The 15,746-nt window shown below is 51.8% G+C and overlaps 1 non-coding gene across 1 annotated transcript; it reads left to right on the forward strand.

Moving 5' to 3' along the window:
- The first annotated feature begins 15,149 nt into the window (after positions 1–15,149).
- Positions 15,150–15,271, forward strand: LOC146831564 (U6atac minor spliceosomal RNA). Its single transcript, XR_014961769.1, has one exon. It is a non-coding gene; the product is annotated as a U6atac minor spliceosomal RNA (small nuclear RNA).
- The last annotated feature ends 475 nt before the right edge of the window (positions 15,272–15,746 follow it).

Below are 15,746 nucleotides of genomic sequence, written 5' to 3' on the forward strand. Positions count from 1 at the left end.
TGTCTGCTGTGTGTCTGTGCGCTGCTGCTGTGGTGGTGTGTGCTGCCACTCTTTCACACTGTTGGCTGTTCATTAGCTGCTGGCATGTGCAAAACAGTGCCTTCACCCCCATGTGTTGATGCAAGGCGTCCGCCATTTGCTGGCAAGTCATTCCTGTGTTGGGACACAGTGTTTGTCTGGCTGTGACCTAGGCCATATGGGCAGAGGGCATTGTTGTCTGCTTTGGAGTCGCACTATGTGATTCTTGGTGCCCAGCCTCCCGCCATCCGGGTTACCGTGTCATGTGTTGTTGTCTTCTGTGGCCTGTGACTTGACATTGTCCAGCTGGGTGCATGGGGCATGGTGGCAGCAGTGGCATGTGCCTGCTCATGGAGTGTGGTTGAGTAATGCGATGGCTTGTGGTGGTTGCGTGCCTGTTATTGATTTTGGTTGTGGTTGCAGTTCCCCCCATGTGAGGTGCGTTGTTTGTGTACTCACCCGGGTCTCGGAGTCCTTCTACTCCTTCAACTGCCTCCACCGGCAGTATGGCCATCACCCTCTCCTCCCAGGGATGGTACTGTACGGCTCTGCGGGAGGGCCCTCCTCCGGTGGCGTTGGCCTGGTCGTGTTCCTCCTGCCTCTTGGCTCTGACCCTCCTCCGCAGATCGTACCACCTGTTCTGGCAATCCTGCTTGGTCCTCCTGGTGTCCGCAACAGCATTCACAGCATCGACGATGGTCTGCCACATGGCTGTTTTGGCTGCCTGGCTGGTGCTTCTGACCAATGTTCCAAAGATCTGTGGCTCGACTCTGAGGATTTGATCAACAAGGACCTCCAACTCTCGGTGACTGAACTTTGGATTCTTGGTAGTGGGCATGGTGAGGGGTGTGGGTGGGGATGGTGTGGGTGTGGGGGGGGGTGTGGATGTTGGGGGGGGGGTGTGGATGGTTGTGTGTGTGTGTGAATGTGATGAGAGGGTGTTTGTGAGGGTGGTCGTTTGAAGGTGTGCAAGTGTAAGGTGTGGTGTAGCTTGTAGTCTGGTTCTGTGGTGTCTGGCAGCAGTGAGTCTGTTGGAAAGGCTCATGGTTTGTGTGTGTGGGCCCTTTTTATTGGTCCATGGGTGGGTGTGGCAGTTTTTGAATTTTGGGTGGGTGTGTTATAAGGAGTGGTGGTGTATTGGGCCTCTGTTTGTTTTTGGCAGTTGCAGGTCAGTGTTGTGTTATTTAAGTGGTTGTTGGCCATGTTTAGTGGCTGTGTGCCTTTCGACTGGTGTATTCTTGTGTTGTTTTATTTTGTCCTGGTTGTGTACGTGCGTTTTGAGCGTGTGTACGGTGTGTACATGGGCCATTTGGTTGTACGATTTTGTCCTTGTGTGTGGCTTTGTAAGACTCGTACATGCGGTTGTGATGTTGGGGCATGGGGTGCGCTCCGTACTTAGGAGGTTGTGTTGGGGGTGCGCCAGGAACGTACTGGGGTGGGGGTACGACTGGAACGTACTGGGGTGTAGGTACACGGGGGGTACGACACGTACAGGGGTGGGGGGTGTACATTGACGGTGGTACGACACGTACTGGGGTGGGGGTACGACTGGAACGTACTGGGGTGTAGGTACACGGGGGGTACGACACGTGCAGGGGTGGGAGGTGTACATTGACGGTGGTACGACACGTACTGGGGTGGGGGTACGACTCGAACGTACTTGGGTGTCGGTACACGGGGGTACGACACGTACTGGGGTGGGGGGGTGTACATTGACGGTGGTACGACACGTACTGGGGTGGGGGTACGACTGGAACGTACTGGGGTGTTGGTACACGGGGGGTACGACACGTCCTGGGGTGGGGGTACGACTCGAACGTACTTGGGTGTAGGTACACGGGGGGTACGACACGTCCAGGGGTGGGGGTACGACTGGAACGTACTTGGGTGTAGGTACACGGGGGGGGTACGACACGTCCTGGGGTGGGGGTACGACTCGAACGTACTTGGGTGTAGGTACACGGGGGGTACGACACGTACTGGGGTGGGGGGGTGTACATTGACGGTGGTACGACACGTACTGGGGTGGGGGTATGACTGGAACGTACTGGGGTGTAGGTACACGGGGGGTACGACACGTCCTGGGGTGGGGGTACGACTCGAACGTACTTGGGTGTAGGTACACGGGGGGTACGACACGTACTGGGGTGGGGGGGTGTACATTGACGGTGGTACGACACGTACTGGGGTGGGGGTACGACTGGAACGTACTGGGGTGTAGGTACACGGGGGGTACGACACGTCCTGGGGTGGGGGTACGACTCGAACGTACTGGGGTGTACATAGACGGTGGTACGACACGTACAGGGGTGGGGGGGTGTACATTGACGGTGGTACGACACGTACTGGGGTGGGGGTACGACTGGAACGTACTGGGGTGTAGGTACACGGGGGGTACGACACGTACTGGGGTGGGGGTACGACTGGAACGTACTGGGGTGTAGGTACACGGGGGGTACGACACGTACAGGGGTGGGGGGTGTACATTGACGGTGGTACGACACGTACTGGGGTGGGGGTACGACTGGAACGTACTGGGGTGTAGGTACACGGGGGGTACGACACGTCCTGGGGTGGGGGTACGACTCGAACGTACTGGGGTGTACATAGACGGTGGTACGACACGTACAGGGGTGGGGGGGTGTACATTGACGGTGGTACGACACGTCCTGGGGTGGGGGTACGACTGGAACGTACTTGGGTGTAGGTACACGGGGGGTACGACACGTCCAGGGGTGGGGGTACGACTGGAACGTACTGGGGTGGGGGTACACGGGGGTACGACACGTACAGGGGTGGGGGGGTGTACATTGACGGTGGTACGACACGTACTGGGGTGGGGGTACGACTGGAACGTACTGGGGTGTAGGTACACGGGGGGTACGACACGTACTGGGGTGGGGGTACGACTGGAATGTACTGGGGTGTACATAGACGGTGGTACGACACGTACAGGGGTGGGGGGGTGTACATTGACGGTGGTACGACACGTCCTGGGGTGGGGGTACGACTGGAACGTACTTGGGTGTAGGTACACGGGGGGTACGACACGTCCAGGGGTGGGGGTACGACTGGAACGTACTGGGGTGGGGGTACACGGGGGTACGACACGTACAGGGGTGGGGGGGTGTACATTGACGGGGGTATGACACGTACTGGGGTGGGGGTTCGACTGGAACGTACTGGGGTGTACCTAGACGGGTGGGGGTATACATACACGGGGGGTACGTGTCGGACATACGGGGGCTGGGGGGAGTGTTGGGCGCGTATGCGGGCACATGTCTCCATGGTTGCTATGGGTGTTCGGTGCGGACGGTGTTTTTTCCATACGGTTGTACGGTCGGACGCACGGGATGGATCGTGATTCCTCGGTCGGACTTGGCTTTTCACGTTTGTAAGGTAAATCGTCCGAGGACGTGTCGGACACATTTTCCGACCCGAGGACGTGTGGGGAATGATTCGCAGTGCGGTTCGTATGGACTTTTTACCATGCGAATCGTGATTGCCAGTTCGTACGGCACTTGTACGATTCGTACGGTAAAAAGACCCGATACGAGTCGCACGGGGGAATTTTTTACCGGATTGTGATCGGCACCTTAGTGTAGAATATATGTAATTCAACAAATGCAAAGGAACACATCATAAAACTTACAAACACACTTTTGCAATAGCATTTCTTTCCGTCTTGCTTTCAAATGAATATTGTTTCTTTTCTTATATTGACATCACATGTATATCAACAATGAGGCAGACATACAAGAAGGTGCCGCAGCCTGGCACCACAAGCCCTTTGGCTGCGCCACGCTGCGGCACTTTCAGAGCACAGGAATGCGACATATTTACAATGATATGTCGCATTCCTGTGCTCTCCCCTGCACTGGTGCACAAACTGCTGCCCTGCGCCGGCGCAGGCACCCTTGCACCTTAGCGCAAAGATGCCTGCGTCATGGGGGGATTGTTTTTGTGCAGGAAGGGGCGCCTTCCTGCACAAAACCAATCACTACAGGCATTTCCCTCTTTCAATGCATGCTGTAGAATGCAGCACACATTGAAAGAGTAAAAAAATGAGGAGAAATGAAAACATTTCTCCTCGTTGCGCCTGGCGTAGCGTACTGACGCATTTCCAGGTTTACAAATCCTTGTAAATCTGGAAATGTGTCTGGTTCCATGGGTGTTGCGTGGGAACAACCACAGCAACACCCATGGAACGCCCCTTTCATGCAGAGTGCTGCATTTACAAGGATAGGAAAAGCCATGCAGGTGGCTTTTCCTGACCTTGTAAATATAGGGCAGAGAAATGTGCTGCCAGTGCGTCACAAAAAGTGAAGTACTGGCAGCGCCAAGGGCTTGTAAATCTGACCCAATGAATTTACTACGTGTGTCTGGCCTTGAAAACAGGTTACTGGGACCTAAGGCCAATCTGAGTGAGAAGCAAAACAGCTGCTTTGTATGTATCCAAATTAGGGGCATGTAGCTGGAGACCTTGACCCCAAGAGATACCATCCTACGAAACCTTGTATGTCACAAGATATACTTTAATTCGAGAATTGAATATTTCATGCTGATGTGCAGGATGGACGAAGGGCATATTAATTGGAAGCAATGTATGTTCTCTGGGAGCCATTGACATAATATCCAATTACGCTGCCTTGACTCAGAGCCAGTTTTAGCTCACCCATGCTTGCGCTTGTGCAAGGCAAGGCGATCAATGATAACTTATCGGTGTTCCAGGGTGTTCAGTACCTTTATGTAGATTTGGAAGTCATCAGTGTACAGGCAGTATCCAGCGTTGTTTTTACTGGAGATGGTCCTGAGTGGCGCTATGGGGCCATTGAATAGACCTTAATGTGACGAAGATCCTTAAAGAATGTCCTAGGCCATTTTGGTGCAAACATTCATCTGACTAGTAATATCTAATATGGATTGCACGAGCCACAGGAGTGCTGCTCCTTCAGTTCTGGAGTTCATCTCCAAATGAGTGAGAGGGGCTTTGGGGTCTACTGTATAAAAGGCCAGGAAGAGTTTGGGCAGAATTAAAGCATAAATCAGGCCTTAGTCCCTGACAGAGAGACATTTTCCACTAATGTCCTTTAAAGTGGTTGTGGTCCCCTTACATACGATTGTATTTTGGACAGTATTCTAAGCACATGGCTCACCTACTTTTAGCAGGTGCAGAGGTACTCACATAGCCTGGGCAGCCTACAGTCACACTTTGGTGGGAAAAAGTAAGCGTTTGTCCAAAACAGGACTATCAAACCACTTGTATAGTTTGTTTGATTCACGATGAGGACAGAGCTCTGAGCTTATTTATTTCCAAATAATATTTTCAACACAAGTTAAACCAAAGATTGACATTGTTTTGATAGATAGTAATTAGAAGGTTCTTGGAAACTATGCCAGACCTGAGGAAAGTATCCGGAGTATTTATTAACCACGGGTTACTACTTGAATATGATGGGAGATGGGTCTGGTACTGCAGTGCAGGGTTCAAGGAGGGAAGAGACTGCATGTGCTTCCAATAACAAGGCTACTTAATTTCTGAAAAAGGCATGAGATTATGATCATGACTTCGGATTTTGTGCAATATTGGTTACACAAATCTTCTACATCTGCATGTAGCAGTCGCTCATGATTATTAATTCCTTTGTAAGTGATATGCGCAATCTTTGCCCAGGGGGGTCCTCAGAACGACTGTATCTACCGAGTAACAACAGATATTAACACGATTTAAACGTTTACACATTCGACTTCCTAAACACGGACCACCTAGCTCAAAATGGCGGAGCGTCAGAACAACTCCAGTGAGAAACCACTAGCGTTTTACTGCTTGCCCGTTTCCTCGTGTCTGTTACAAATCAAAAATCCCGTCCATTGCTGTGCTCGGGAATGTCACCAGGGATGCTTAGATGAGATGAATTAACGCAGCTACTCTCTTTTTTTATTTTTAAAAAGTGCAAATGTGAAATCTCATGGTTACAAAGTATAACACCCTAAAATATTACGCTCCAAACCTGCCGCTCTTAAGAATTGCTTCTTATTTACTTCTAATAATACTGGCAATACTTGCATTCACAGAAGAATAGTAAAGGCTACAATTAACTTTCACAGATGGCTGCGACGTACCTAACGGCTGCCACAAAAAGCGACCGCGTTTGCGCGATCTAAACCTAAAATTCCTGTGGCAGCACAATATTTGTAATATCAATAAATAACAGCTACGATCTACGATCTAAACATTTGCTGAAGTAAGCATGCTTCATTATTGCCAGAAAGGGAGTGTGCAATGGTATTAAATAAATTACGCGACCACAGTCTGTTCCGCCTTTTGTCACAAACGCATCCATCTTGATATAGGAGAAAGAGATGCCTGTAAACTTGGGCGCTTCCCTATTTCTCCGTAACTTCGTTGCACAGTCCCAGATTCACCAATTAACAGTCATCCGTTTGCACCTGAACATGTTCTCGTACGCTCAGATGTAGATGCAGTTCATTCGCACTACGAGGAATGTCAATGGAAAGGTGCTATTTCCCGAATGCAGGGTTGCAATCAAAGTACAATTCTGAATAGGGGAGTGCTAGACTGCTGTGCAAATGTATTTTTTTATTCCATGAGGAAGCATTTTTCCACTGAAAACAACCCCGCTGCAAGAATTTGGTTAATGGTTGAGGGTGGTGAAACACTATTTAAGTAGGAACCACAATCATTCTCAGGTTGAAGTCACAAGCAAACCCTAAATTAACTCTCAGGTAGTTTGGCACAGAGCAATAGTGCCAATATCGGCAACAGTTATCACAACACACATAAGTACATAAATAAAACACACGACACTGAATGTAAGTGGAGAAATATTGCTGCAGGTTTATTAGCATAAGCAATATGCAAACATGGTGGGTTATCTTACGGGCGATCCCAGGGCAGGCCAGCCCCTATGCCGCCTGCCCGTCTGATAAGCCTAGAGTCACCATGGCAACGCCAATTGGTGTATACCTAATGTTGGGAGGGTCCCCCCCTCCCACCTGTGGACCACCAGTCCACTTGCTACACACGCCCCCCCGTGATGGGTGGGCGGAGCATACATGGCAGCCCCCAGTTGCTCAGACCCACAACCGCCTGTCGGTTAGCGGGGCGCCGTCGGTCTTCCAGTGGACACGCTAAAGATCCCTGGGTATCCTGGCTTAGCACCACACGGTGCTGCTGCATGCTATACCCCTTGGTATGTGCAGACCCTGGATCGCCCTGTAACTCCTCCTGCAACACAAAGTGAGAATTGTTAGAAAACCTGGCCCCCCCATTGTCCCTCCGGACGCCGGGTAAGCGGATGGGCGGGCAAGGCGAACGAGCGGACAAGAGGGCGAGGAGGGGGCGGAGACAGAATATGTACCCCCCTGGCTCCTCCCCGCCGGAAGCAGCTATCTGCTGGGGTCTCCCTTGGTCCATCCCAGGGACACGACCTCCCACCCCTGTGCCTTCCTGTGGCACTAAGGCGGCCGCCCTCAAAGGGGCGGGCCGCTGCGCAACCCCCCCCCCGGGCAGCCTTACATAGTGCCAATATCGGCAACAGTTATCACAACACACATAAGTACATAAATAAAACACACGACACTGAATGTAAGTGGAGAAATATTGCTGCAGGTTTATTAGCATAAGCAATATGCAAACATGGTGGGTTATCTTACGGGCGATCCCAGGGCAGGCCAGCCCCTATGCCGCCTGCCCGTCTGATAAGCCTAGAGTCACCATGGCAACGCCAATTGATGTATACCTAATGTTGGGAGGGTCCCCCCCTCCCACCTGTGGACCACCAGTCCACTTGCTACACACGCCCCCCCGTGATGGGTGGGCGGAGCATACATGGCAGCCCCCGGTTGCTCAGACCCACAACCGCCTGTCGGTTAGCGGGGCGCCGTCGGTCTTCCAGTGGACACGCTAAAGATCCCTGGGTATCCTGGCTTAGCACCACACGGTGCTGCTGCATGCTATACCCCTTGGTATGTGCAGACCCTGGATCGCCCTGTAACTCCTCCTGCAACACAAAGTGAGAATTGTTAGAAAACCTGGCCCCCCCATTGTCCCTCCGGACGCCGGGTAAGCGGATGGGCGGGCAAGGCGAACGAGCAGACAAGAGGGCGAGGAGGGGGCGGAGACAGAATATGTACCCCCCTGGCTCCTCCCCGCCGGAAGCAGCTATCTGCTGGGGTCTCCCTTGGTCCATCCCAGGGACACGACCTCCCACCCCTGTGCCTTCCTGTGGCACTAAGGCGGCCGCCCTCAAAGGGGCGGGCCGCTGCGCAACCCCCCCCCGGGCAGCCTTACATAGTGCCAATATCGGCAACAGTTATCACAACACACATAAGTACATAAATAAAACACACGACACTGAATGTAAGTGGAGAAATATTGCTGCAGGTTTATTAGCATAAGCAATATGCAAACATGGTGGGTTATCTTACGGGCGATCCCAGGGCAGGCCAGCCCCTATGCCGCCTGCCCGTCTGATAAGCCTAGAGTCACCATGGCAACGCCAATTGATGTATACCTAATGTTGGGAGGGTCCCCCCCTCCCACCTGTGGACCACCAGTCCACTTGCTACACACGCCCCCCCGTGATGGGTGGGCGGAGCATACATGGCAGCCCCCGGTTGCTCAGACCCACAACCGCCTGTCGGTTAGCGGGGCGCCGTCGGTCTTCCAGTGGACACGCTAAAGATCCCTGGGTATCCTGGCTTAGCACCACACGGTGCTGCTGCATGCTATACCCCTTGGTATGTGCAGACCCTGGATCACCCTGTAACTCCTCCACAGCCTTGGGAGTGGCCACCGTCACTACCAGGGCCCCCCACCAAGGTAGACCTATTTCCTTACAACCTGCTGCAGCCAAAGCTTCCCCTAGGTCCAGTCGGAAAAGAACCGTGCCTAAACTAGAGAGGTGCACCCCATCTCCCTCCCGGCACCCTGTGGACTTGGCGTGTATAAGATCATGCCTGATGAAGCCCAAACCTCTTTGCTCTGCGCAACTGCGCATGGCTCCAGGTAGACCTTTTTACCTACAGCAACTGATACCGGGCTTCTCCCAGGTCCAGCCAAGACAATCTACGCCCAACCGAACCGGCGGGCGGCATGCCCCTCAGGACAGGTGCCCTCATCCTTTCTAACTCCCCCGTGGATTTTGACTGAAATGACCGTAAACCTAAAACTAGGCGTGGTCCAATGAAGCCTTTGAATGGCTGAAGAACAATCCCCTTGACAAGACACTCCTGCCTGGCAGTGCCAATGCGGGAGGGGTAAGAGTTGACAAGCCCGCCTTACCTCCTCCTTCACTCAGTTGGAGTATGTCCATCGCATTCCATCAGTCACCACCAAATGAGAAGCCTTGCCCTCCCAAACTTTTGCTAGTATACCAGGGAGAGACAGGACTGAGTGACCACAAAGGAGGACCAACGTGTAAAATTCTTCACTATCTTGGATACTGGGTAAGCCAGTTGTTCTCCTGCTAATTGGTAGCCCAAAAGCATTACCCCGGGGTTTCCCTCAATCATGTGGACCATATCGGCCCCGAGAAAGGCCACTTCCACAACCTGCATAGCTGCCAGCCAGTGCTGAAGGGCAGGATACGTTACCCGGTACCGATACTCGCATCCATGGTACCTGTTTCGTCGAACTCAAGGACGGGCTACTCAGTGAGCAACCAGGCTCCGCCCACTCATGCCTGGCCGTGCCCATGCGGGAGGAGGTGAGGGTTGACCAGCCTGCCTTCCTTCCTCTTTCACTCCGTTGGAGTACGCCTATCGTATTCCATCAGTCACCGCCAAATGTGAAGCCTTGCCCTCCCAAACTTCTGCTATTATACCAGGGAGAGAAAGGACAGAGTGACCACAGAGGAGAACAACGTGTAACATGCTTCTCTATTTGAATACTGGGAAAGCCAAATTGTTCTCCTGCAGATTTGTAGCCCAAAGTGTTACCCCGGTGCTTCCCTTAATCATATGGACCATGGCCCTGTTGGAAGGCCACCTGCATAGCTGCCAGCCAGTGCTGGAGGTCGGGAGAAGTTACCCGGTACTGATGCTCGCATCAAGGTACCTGTTTCGTCTAACTCAAGGGCGTGCTACTAAGTGAGCAGCCAGGCTCCGCCCTAGTACCCCGAGGCCAAACCCACGCCCCTCCAAGTTCTGCTGCTTCACCTGCCTGTTAACACGAATCCCAGGGCAGACCACCGGCCTATAACCCATGCTTGCCCATGCCTGAGATAAAATACCTCTGAACAGCCTGACAACAAGCTAACCACCAGCAAAGAGTTCTGAATGTTTCTGACGCTGCCAAGAAACATGCGCATAACTAAAGCAACTGGCACCATGCCATAAAAGTGACAATTCAACCTTCTATGAAACAAACGTGCCCTTGTGGCGATCCGAGTAGTGCTCCCTCCAGGCCAGCAGCCCTACTCAGGCAACCCGCACCCTCTTGGCACTGGCACACCCCCGCCACAGCTGCCCTCGAGTGCTTGGTCGTGTGTAGCCACAACCTAGGTTTCATCACTGCGTCATACCGGGTATGATGACCCATCTAACTCGACTGCTGAGTGCCCATTGCACCATCGCAAGTATGCCTTTGCCTGCTCAGAGTCTGGCTGTAAAGTTGGAAGGCATTGACCCCCCAGCCCAGGGTGAAGATGGCAGCATTACAGTACCTGGTGCTATGGACGGTCCCCGTACCCTGATGGGACAGAATGCAAATCCCTTGCTCCTGTACAATTTACGCGAAGGAGTGCAGGCGTGTAGGAATCAGAACCTAACAGTGACTGTGCACAGGAACTTGTATTCAACTGCGACCTATAGAAATGCATGGTGCTATGCAGCACAGCTTGGCCCATCTGATCCACTTTACAAACCTTGGAAGCAAGCCTTTGCTGGTTACCCTCAGATCCTAGCCGTGCGCACCTAAACCAGGGGGTTCCCTTTACTAACGAAGCATTAGTCCTAATGCTAGCAAGCTTACCGCTCAGTGTCCCAGGACATAAAATGCTAAATCTACCACATAATCTACATTCTCCGACCGCAAGTGAAAGGATGTGTTCACCCAACCAATGTAAACTAAAATTACCACAGGGGAGCACACAGTTACTGTGAAAATGGGTACTCCTACCTTCAACCGGATCCAACAAAAGACCGTCATGCTAGCCCTAGTGGTATAAGTTCCCCTGCCTCACTCATGAAATAACCAGGCACCCAAAGTGAACGGCTAACATAAAGACACCAACGGGCAGCGGGAGCCCTGCGCAGGGTGCAAGGAACGTGTAACAGTTGACTAATCTGCAGGGCTGCACAGCACCGCACCTTTACTAGGTGTTCCGCGCACTGAAAGGTATGACTGATCACTATTCATGGCGTTCTCACGCGCAGTGAGAATACGTCTTAATCGACAAATGGGAATGATGTTACGTGCGATACTGAGCACATGTCATGCATCCCTATATTAACTACAAAAAAGGCACTCCCTACAACAAGCCCATCTATTGGCTAACCAGCTAAACCAACAGAAGCGGAATTAAACAGGGTCGCACGTGCCGTGGGCCCACTGGAATGCAACAGCCATATGACGCCTGACTGGGATGTACACTCCTTGCGCTGGCGGTGAAGCCAACCACCTTCTAGCCGGCTGCCGCTCAGGGCCCCCCTCATTTCCTACGAGGCCCTGAACCACAGACCTTCCTTACACTTTCACGGTCTTGGGGCGCTGGCCGTTACCGCACAGCTGGAACGTGCGCAACACGGCGGCTTTGTTGACAAGGTTGAACGGTTAACAGACCCTCCCCCTGCAGTCTTCCATATCTTAAGACAGGCAGCCGAAGAAGGCTGGAAATGGGAAGAGGAACCTGGGCGACGCGACAACTTGATTATGCCTGAATGTTTCCGTAGCGCGGACACGTTGCTCCAAGCTCATTACGAACAGTAAACCCTTTGAACGGCGAGTCCAATCTTAGCTGACACATTAATGTCAAAAATGCCCCCCAAGGCGGGTGCTGATCCAAGCAGATTAAACTTCTCGCCTCATCTCGGAGGACTGCACAGCCAGTCTAATACCACTGTGCTGCCCAAAGGACACGGTTGACGATCTCAGCACTGGCACCCTACCCTGCCCAATATGGTAAACACACCCCATCGCATTAATTTGGGATTGGCAACCAAAAGACAGGAATATCCTCAACTCCCTAAATTATAATCGAGTTAAACACAGCTGGGGAGAGAAATGCATCCAGTGATGACCAGTGTTCCCCCAGTGGGTAACTGTGCCGAAAGCACCCAGCCTCCCCTAGGAAAGCTGGTCCTCTTACCAGGAAACGTTCAGTGACCCAAGCATATATAAATAGCTTGTATGCAAAGTTAACATCTGGCACAAGGTGCTAGGTGAGGCGCAACACATTGGGGAAGGGCAGGGGCTTGGTGAAAGACTTCTATAAGTTTTAATGTGAGCGTGGCGGCGAAAGCTTCACACTTCTTATAAACGATGTCAAAGCACTTACATGGGTTGCGGCACGTGCCATGGAATTTCTACTATACCAGCTACAAACTATCTTCCGTACCCGGCATGCACTGCGTGACTTGTTGGCATCCTTGTAGATTCCGATAATATGATTAACTACAAGCATGCCCAGACCCCAATACCCGGGAGCTCTTCACTATCAATGAACGTCACGAAGCGCCGTCCAAGAAATAAGCCGTTGACTGCGTCCAATCCACTCACTCGTCATTGGATATCTAACACAGTAGAACTTTCCTTCACCGCAACACGGACCATGTATGTTTCTAAAACCTCCCGAGGCTCGCTTCAATGGATCTCTATGATTTACTACTAGCAATTTTATTGAAAAGTAAGTTTAGCACCAGCATCTTTATTTACAAACCCAGTAAGTTTTAGCTGCTTATTTATAACACAACCGCCTAGCGTTATGGGACATTACGGTTTATGTGCAGATTATCCAAACACAATAGCGTGTGCAGAACTAGAATGACAGCTGGAAATACTTCTGGTTGGTGAGGGTGCTTGGTCCTGGCATATCCCGGAGGCTCTTCACCCGGTTTCCTAACAGAGCCTGGGCCGAGCCCTGCATGATCGGTGCTGGCTGAAGCGGGGTCTGCCCGTGCTCTTCAGGTAGCAGCTGCCTTTGTTTCAACCGCAGCAGTACCCCGGTTACCTGCCCATCTCCTATCCCGTTTTCCAAAGGGAACGCCTTGGGAAGCCTGCAGGAAGCACGCGCCCAAAACACCACTGCCTTGCCTGGGCATCAGTTTACACACCATGGAGTAACACTCCCTCCCACAAAGGCTGAAAAAGGGCTGGTGGTCTGGAGACTGGTGCGAGTGGCGAATAAAAAGGGGGGCTAATATGGCTCAGCTCTGGTAAAGCGCTACTTAAGAACGCAATGTTAAGTGTTACTGTAACTACAAAACCCTTTTCTCCATGCAGACTTTTTATATATTTTTTTTTTTTTTTTTTTTAAATAAACGTTTACAGGTAATTAGCGCCATTTTAAGCAAAAAGCGTTAACCCTTTCCTCTGCACCTAATCTTACATCTAGTGTAAACCAAACACTTATTCCTGCCTAAACACCATTGTGGGCTAAAAATATCACGTTACATTAAGGATGTTAAGTATGGCATGGAACCTGTGGATGCCGAACGGCAGCACGTATCTAGGTAACATTACACCCAAGATCGAGGAAAACGAGTTCTTGAATTTGGAGAGATAGAGTGTAACTAACCGGAGGACGTGATTTATGGGGACCAACAGGTGTCTCCGCCGGGTCTGCCTGCTTGTTGTACAGTACACCGCTGCGACCCAGGGAGCAATGCCGACTTATCACCGGCGAAACATAAACGCGACTGTGGGCGCAAGGAAGCCTGGCCACTGCGGTGCGATCAGTCGCCTTACGGCCCCCCAAATTCCCCCCTCCTCCGCCCCCTATTCCTGGTTGGAGTCTGCCGGTCTTGGTCGGCACCGGAGTTGCAGCGCAGGGAACTGCGACATCCGTAGGTTGCATGGTGGAGTAAGAACGGGCCGAAATTGCAAAGTTCCCATGCCGGTGTTCCATGCAATATGTCATAACTAGTATTTTGCAATATAGCAACCTATGATGTACTTTGGTGTAGTAGTGTCCTTCTGTGCAGTCCGGTGCTGCCGATAGCTGCGCTTCATATTACATTTGTCGGTAGCAGTAAGGATGTGTGTAGCATGGAGGGTAGGAGTGATTTAAGGCAGTACCCGGCTCCTGTTAGGTGTGTAAACCTAACACTTCTATATGTTCTTCGTGATGAGAAGCAATGCATATCTCTCATGCCAAGACATCAGACCTCTTACCCTGCTTCTAGTGCCTAGACCCATCTCTCTCGACTTAGCGCATGGCTTTGCCCAGTAGAAAATCAGAACGAGACCTGCTTTTAGGTCTCGAGTTAGGCAAGAGCTTATGATTTTTAAAAGGGTTTCTATTAAAATGGAATTCAAGTTTTTTGTCAGAGGTGGGAATCGAACCCACGCCTCCAGAAGAGACTGCGGCCTTAACGCAGCGACTTAGACCACTCGGCCATCCTGACCCCAAGTGTATTGGGTCCCAGACTGAGCAGTTTCTCAGCGGTGGCGATGTAATCTGCTAAGGGGAATATCGCCTGTGCGCTCGGGCTTTGGAAGCACAAAAGGGGGGGGCGAGCCCCCGCAGCAGGCATGAACAGGATGACTCAACCCTGGAGCTGTGGAACACAACGCATAATTCGCTTTAGTGCCCCTTAACCCAGCACATACTGTGCCGACCCAGAAAGGAGGGGGCCCCTGACCCGGCCTCTCTAGCCCACAGTGGAATTAATAAAAGCGCGCATCATGCCTGCTGTGCATAAAACATGGTTAGACGCCACGTAGTAAGTGACCGTGCCTTAAAGTCCGTATATTCAACCGTGAACTATAAACGTTCATCCTATAACAGCATACACACCGCTAACCATACATTAATAGAAAATGGATTACTGTTGGAAAAAGGGTTAATTTTGGGAGGCGGGAGTTTGCATAGCGCGAGCTTGACCCGGATCGGGCAGCATAGCGCGTTCTTAGCACAAGTTACCTCTCATGCTGGTATGTACGCATAGTATTGTATGAAAGGGGAGGTAGCATTCCCCGTCACAAGAATGGAAGAGGTCCTAGTGGCCTTTACAACACATATACGGACTTAAGTTATAACTTGCAAGTAACAAGGGGCGCCTCCTTTGAAAACAGTAACCTGCTGACCTATTTACATCAAATGCACTCTGTAATCTACTTGGCATGCGTTCTTATCAGGGACATCGACCCTCTGCACTAACTTCCCCTTAACCGAAACCTCAACTCCACAACATGCTGATCTCTCTCCCGGAAGAAAATTAATCACGAGTTATCTTGACCCACATGTGAGACCTGGTAATCGCCGCGGAAAGCGACGCTGCCTCCGGTGCTTCAAAGGGCTAATGAACTCCCAAACCCGGCGCCCCCAAGTAGATAGCACCACGGTCGCACCGTCCTAAATCCAGCCCTGCCGGGGCCGACAGTGAAGGAGCGCTTTACATGCCACCGAATGCGCATACACATTCAGACGCGCTGCCTCCGGAAACTGAGGGATTTGCCCTCGATGGCGCGGGCGTTCTCGAGGCCACACCGCCTCTCCCTATAACGCCTACGCTGAGGCCCGAACCTGGAACCCCAGATTGAA

Source organism: Triturus cristatus, chromosome 5_1 (assembly GCF_964204655.1).
Source record: "Triturus cristatus chromosome 5_1, aTriCri1.1, whole genome shotgun sequence".
In the NCBI taxonomy this organism is placed as follows: Eukaryota; Metazoa; Chordata; class Amphibia; order Caudata; family Salamandridae; genus Triturus; species Triturus cristatus.